The sequence below is a fragment of the Lipotes vexillifer genome, unplaced genomic scaffold (assembly GCF_000442215.2).
Source record: "Lipotes vexillifer unplaced genomic scaffold, Lipotes_vexillifer_v1.1 scaffold90, whole genome shotgun sequence".
In the NCBI taxonomy this organism is placed as follows: domain Eukaryota; kingdom Metazoa; phylum Chordata; class Mammalia; order Artiodactyla; family Lipotidae; genus Lipotes; species Lipotes vexillifer.
The window spans coordinates 5,503,589-5,510,759 of NW_006782310.1; the positions used below are offsets into that span (position 1 = coordinate 5,503,589).

A 7,171-nucleotide genomic window follows, 5' to 3' on the forward strand; every position below is an offset into this window, starting at 1 on the left:
AGCAGGAGTTCCCAATAGCCCCTTGGGGGGGGGGGCCCTGCACACTTGCATGCCTCCCCTGCTCCTGGGCTCTTCACCCATCCCTTCTACTCCAGCCCCGAGCCCACCCACACCACGGGTGCAGTGGGAAAACATCAGATGGGAGATGCTTTGTAAGTGGAAGGCAAAGCAATGCGTGAGGATGCCAGAGACAGACAAAGACACACAGTGCAGATGCCTCTCTAACGTGCCTTTATGAAGCTTAGCCCATCTTTATATATGTCTGAGCGTCACATTGCCTCTCAGTGATCCAGGGACTGGAGAGGCAAAGGAGTAAGCCATAGGGAGTGGCATCATCCTGGGGTTGCAAACCTCTGCCGAACCCAAGACAGGCAGATTTCTTCGGGGAGGAATAAAATCACTTAAGAACTCACTGAGGCTGCCTTCTGTGCCAGACGGGTGTTCACACTGTAGGAGAAACAGAAGACATATGGTTACTATCCATGTTCCTGAGGGTGTAACTTTCTTGGATGCATTACAATTTTGTTACCATTTTAAGGCATTTCTAAGGAGAACCAGGGACTAATTCCCTCACCATTCACCCCACCCTTGATCCCTTGGAGTTTTCTGGACCCTTAGGGAGCGCTCAGACCACTTTTCTGCAGAAGGGACCCTTTCTACAGACTGTTCTGAAGGCCAGTGCTGCCAGCTGAGTCTTCTCTCTCCTCTCCTGAAATCTGGGTTCAATGGGATCTTCAGCTTCCTGGAGGACAGCAACTGAGGAAGCAAACTGAATCCATTTGGGCAAACTGTAGCCCACATTTCATTCCAAAGTTTTATTTTTAAAAGTTTTAAAAGGGAAGTGCTTATGTTTGTGGAAATGAAACATACTGGAGGGTGAAAAATACAAGACCAATATGCATATGCTTATAGTTATGAAAACACACCAGAATTTCTTGCCAAATTCTTGAGATTTTTTACAGATCCCACTAATTTTTAAGTTCTGTCCTTCTCTGAAAATATTCAGTATTACTATTTATAAACAGGGGTAAATGTTTCTAGAACTGGATTCAAAAGTACTTAAATTCTCATTCAATTCTGGACAGTGCAGGCTTTTTTAGGGTTCATCCTCAAGGTAGTCCCTGTCTTTAGTGGTCCAAGTGGCACCATTCATGTAGAGAGATTGCCATCTGCTGGAAAATTAGGACACTGTCACCCGAAGCAAAGTACTTAGCTTCAAGTTTTTCCAACTCTCAATTAGGTGCCTATAGTGTGCCCAGAAAGCGGCACAGGGCACCTGGGAAGATGTGAGTGCAATAACAGACAAGCTTGTACCCCAAAGATGTCATGATCTAGGTAGAAAACAACATATATGCCCAACTTAGACCACTGAAAACAAAACCAGGCAATAGAGAATCACGGAGCCCCTGAGCATTAGAGCTGGAAGTGATTTTTAGAGAAAACTGTAGTAAGTCGTTTTTAATATAGATGCTGAATAATGATGGTGGAAGTGGTTGCAATTAAACAGAGATGACTTTAGAAAAACCATTATTTTATAAGACACAGAGAAGTCTGGGTAAAATCTGAAGACCCTACATTCGTAGCCCCACATCTGTTTTTGTGTGCCTGTCTTTCCTCTTCTTTCTCTGTTTCTGAATATGCAGAAGGCTTCCTTTCTTACAATCCAGGAGTCCTGCCATGTAAGGTTCAGTGAGAAACTAAGTCATTCCTTGTTCCTTGTGGCCCAAACTAGTTCCAGGCAAAATGGTGACACAGACAAGGCAGCACAAGGTAAGTGTGGCCTTTTCTGCCGTCATCACACCCCAGATGAGTGGTGAGAATGCAGGCTATCCATCCAAGGATTCCCACAGCCCAGCCAAGGACCGTGGTCATCCTGGGTGAGACTTAATCTCTCCCAACCCCAGCTTCCTTTTCTATGAAAATGAAATGCCAGTGACTGGGGGATATCAAGAGGGCTAGAGATTTGTACGTGCAGCACCTTGCATGTGTGCTAATTGCCAACAAAATGCCAGCCATCTGGTGAAATAAAGAAGCTCTAAGTTTGAAGATGGCGGAGTAGAAGCACGTGTGCTCACTCCCTCTTGTGAGAGCACCAGAATCACAACTAACTGCTGAACAATCACTGACAGGAAGACACTGGAATGCACAAAAAACGATACCCCACATCCAAAGACAAAGGAGAAGCCACAATGAGATGGTAGGAGGGGTGCAATCACAAAAAAAACAAAGCCCATAACTGCTTGGTGGGTGACCCACAAACTGGAGAAACTTATACCACAGAAGTCCACTGGAGTGAAGGTTCTGAGCCCCACATCAGGCTTCACAATCTGGGGGTCTGGCAACGGGAGGAGGAATTCCTAGAGAATCAGGCTTTGAAAGCTAGAGGGATTTGATTGCAGGACTTGGACAGGACTGGGAGAAACAGAGACTCCACTCTTGGAAGGCACACACAAAGCATTGTGCACATCGGGACCCAGGGGAAGAAGCAGTGACCCCATAGGAGACTGAACCAGACCTACTTGCTAGTGTTGGAGGGTCTCCTGCAGAGGTGGGGGATGGCTGTAGCTCACCGTGAGGACAAGGACACTGGCAGCAAATGTTCTGGATAGTACTCCTTGGCGTGAGCCCTCCTGGAGTCCACCATTAGCCCCACCACAGAGTACTGGTAGGCTCCAGTGTTGGGTGGCCTCAGGCCAAACAACCAACATGAGGCAACCCAGCCCCACCCATGAGCAGTCAAGTGGATTAAAGTTTTACTGAGCTCTGCCCACCAGAGCAACACCCAGCTCTGCCCACCACCATTCCCTCCCATCAGGAAGCTTGCACAAGCCTCTTAGATAGACTCATCCACCAGAGGGTAGACAGCAGAAGCAAGAAGAACTACAATCCTGCAGCCTGTGGAACAAAAACCACATTCACAGAAAGATAAACAAGATAAAAAGACAGAGGGCTATGTACCAGATCAAGGAACAAGATAAAACCCCAGAAAAGCAACTAAATGAAGTGAAGATAGGCAACCTTCCAAAAAAAAATTTTCAGAATAATGATAGTGCAGATGATCCAGGATCTCGGAAAAAGAATGGAGGCAAAGATTGAGAATGTGTAAGAAATGTTTAACAGAGACCTAGAAGAATTAAAGGACAAACAAACAGAGATGAACAATACAATAACTAAAATGAAAACTACACTAGAAGGAATCAATAGCAGAATAACTGAGGCAGAAGAACGGATAAGTGACCTGGAAGACAATGTGGAATTCACTGCTGCAGAACAGAATAAAGAAAAAAGAATCAAAAGAAATGAAGAAAGCCTAAGAGACCACTGGGAAAACATTAAATGCAACAACATTCACATTATAGGGGTCCCAGAAGGCGAAGAAAGAGAGAAAGGACCCAAGAACATATTAGAGGAGATTATAGTCAGAAACTTCCCTAACATGGGAAAGGAAATAGCCACCCAAGTCCAGGAAGCACATTGAGTCCCATACAGGATAAATCCAAGTAGAAACACGCTGAAACACATAGTAATCAAATTGACAAAAATTAAAGACGAAGAAAAATTACTGAAAGCAACAAGGGAAAAACGACAAATAACATACAAGAGAACTCCTATAAGGTTAACTGCTGATTTCTCAGCAGAAACGCTACAAGCCAGAAGGGAGTGGCATGATATACTTAAAGTGATGAAAGGGAAGAAAGTACAACTGAGATTACTCTACCCAGCAAGGATCTCACTGAGATTTGACAGAGAAATCAAAAGCTCTACAAACAAGCAAAAGCTAAGAGAATTCAGCACCACCAAACAAGCTCTACAACAAATGCTAAAGGAACTCCTCTAAGCGGGAATCACAAGAGAAGAAAAGGACTTACAAAAACAAACCCATAACAATTAAGAAAATGGTAATAGGAACATACATTTCGATATTACCTTAAACATGAATGGATTAAATGCTCCAATCAAAAGACACAGGCTCGCTGAATGGATACAAAAGCAAGACCCATATATATGCTGTCTACAAGAGACCCACTTCAGACCTAGGGACACATACAGACTGAAAGTGAGGGGATGGAAAAAGATATTCCATGCAAACGGAAATCAAAAGAAAGCTAGAATAGCAATACTCATAGCAGATAAAATAGACTTTAAAATAAAGAATGTTACCAGAGACAAGGAAGGACACTACATAATGATCAAGGGATCAATCCAAGAAGAAGATATGACAATTATAAATATATATGCACCCAACATAGGAGCACCTCAGTACATAAGGCAACTGCTAACAGCTAGAAAAGAGGAAATTGACAGTAACACAATAATAGTGGGGGACTTTAAGACCTCACTTACAGCAATGGACATAGCATCCAAACAGAAAATTCATAAGTAAACACAAGCTTTAAATGACACAATAGACCAGATAGATTTAATTGATATTTATAGGATATTCCATCCAAAAACAGCAGATTACACTTTCTTCTCAAGTGCACATGGAACATTCTCCAGGATAGATAACATCTTGGGTCACAGATCAAGCCTTGACAAATTTAAGAAAATTCAGATCATATCAAGCATCTTTTCTGACCACAACGCTATGAGATCAGAAATCAATTACCGGGAAAAAGACGTAAAACACACAAGCACATGGAGGCTAAACAATACATTACTAAATAACCAAGAGATCACTGAAGAAATCAAAGAGGAAATCAAAAAATACCTAGAGACAAATGACAATGAAAACATGACGATCCAAAACCTATGGGATGCAGCAAAAACAGTTCTAAGAGGGAAGTTTACAGCAATATAAGCCTACCTCAAGAAAAAAGAAAAATCTCAAATAAACAATCTAACCTTACACCTAATGGAACTAGAGAAAGAAGGACAAACAACACCCAAAGTTAGTAGAAGGAAAGAAATCTTAAAGATCAGAGTGGAAATAAATGAAATAGAAACAAAGAAAACAGTAACAAAGATCAATAAACCTAAAAGCTGGTGCTTTGAGAAGATTAACAAAATTGATAAACCATTAGCCAGAATCATCAAGAAAAGAGGGAGAGGACTCAAATCAATTAAATTAGAAATGAAAAGGGAGAAGTTACAATGGACACTGCAGAAATACAAAGCATCTTAACAGACTACTACAAGCAACACTATGCCAATAAAAGGGACAACGTGGAAGAAATGGACAAATTCTTAGAAAGGTATAACCTTCCAAGACTGAACCAGAAAGAAATAGAAAATATGAACAGACCAATCACAAGTAATGAAATTGAAACTGTGATTAAAAATCATCCAACAAACAAACATCCAGAACAAGATGGCTTCACAGGTGAATTCTATCACACATTTAGAGAAGAGCTAACACCCATCCTTCTCAAACTCTTCCAAAATATTGCAGAGGAAGGAACACTCCAAAACTCATTCTATGAGGCCACCATCACCCTGATACCCAAACCAGACAAAGGTACTACAAAAATCCAAAATTATAGACCAATATCACTGATGAATATAGGTGCAGATATCCTCAACAAAATACTAGCAAACAGAATCCAACAACACATTAAAAGGCTCATACACCATGATCAAGTGGGATTTATCCCAGGGATGCAAGAATTCTTCAATATATGCAAATCAATCAACATGATACACCATATTAACAAATTGAAGAATAAGAACCATATGATCATCTCAATAGATGCAGAAAAAGCTTTTGGCAAACTTCAACACCCATTTATGGTAAAAACTCTCCAGAAAGTAGGCATAGAGGGAACCTACTTCAACATAATAAAGGCCATATGTGACAAACCCACAGCAAAGATCATTCTCAATGGTGAAAAACTGAAAGCATTTCCTCTAAGATCAGGAATAAGACAAAGGATGTCCACGCTCAGCACTATTATTTAACATAGTTTTGGAAGTCCTAGCCACAGCAGTCAGAGAAGAAAAAGAAATAAAAGGAATACAAATTGGAAGAGAAGTAAAACTGTCACTGTTTGCAGATGACATGATACTACACATAGAGAATCCTAAAGATGCCACCAGAAAGCTACTAGAGCTAATCAATGAATTTGGTAGTGTTGCAGGATACAAAATTAACGCACAGAAATCTTTTGCATTCCTATACACTAATGATGAAAAATCTGAAAGAGAAATTAAGGAAACAGTCCTATTTACCACTGCAACAAAGAGAATAAAATAGCTTGGAATAAACCTACCTAGGGAGACAAAAGACCTGTATGCAGAAAACTATAAGACACTGATGAAAGAAATTAAAGATGATACAAACAGATGGAGAGATATACCATGTTCTTGGATTAGAAGAATCAATATTGTGAAAATGACTACACTACCCAAAGCAATCTAGATATTCAATGTGTTCCCTATCAAATTACCAATGGCATTTTTTACAGAACTAGAACAAAAAATCTTAAAATTTGTATGGAGACACAAAAGACCATGAAGATCCAAAGGAGTCTTGAGGGAAAAAATGGAGCTGGAGGAATCAGACTCCCTGACTTCAGACTATACTACAAAGCTACAGTAATCAAGACAATATGGTACTGGCACAAAAACAGAAATATAGCTCAATGGAACAGGATGGAAAGCCCAGAGATAAACCCACACACCTATGGTCAACTAATCTATGACAAAGAAGGCAGGGATATACAAAGGAGAAAAGACAGTCTCTTCAACAAGGGGTGCTGGGAAAACTGGACAGCTACATGTAAAAGAATGAAATTAGAACACTCTCTAACACCATACACAAAAATAAACTCAAAATGGATTAGAGACCTAAATGTAAGACTGGACACTATAAAACTCTTAGAGGAAAACATAGGCAGAACACTCTTTGACATAAATCACAGCAAGATCTTTTTTGATCCACCTCCTAGAGTAATGGAAATAAAAACAAAAATAAACAAATGGGACCTAATGAAACGTAAAAGCTTTTGCAAAACAAAGGAAAGTACAAACAAGACAAAAGTGCTTCCCCAGTGGCGCAGTGGTTGAGAGTCCGCCTGCCGATGCAGGGGACATGGGTTCGTGCCCTGGTCCGGGAAGATCCCATGTGCTGTGGAGCAGCTGGGCCCATGAGCCATGGCCTCTGAGCCTGTGTGTCCGGAGCCTGTGCTCCACAACAGGAGAGGCTAAACAGTGAGAGGCCCATGTACCGCAA

The 7,171-nt window shown here is 41.1% G+C and overlaps 1 protein-coding gene across 1 annotated transcript in view; it reads left to right on the top strand.

Moving 5' to 3' along the window:
- Nucleotides 1–7,171, top strand: part of FHOD3 (formin homology 2 domain containing 3) — a 517,118-nt gene that overhangs the window by 486,514 nt on the left and 23,433 nt on the right.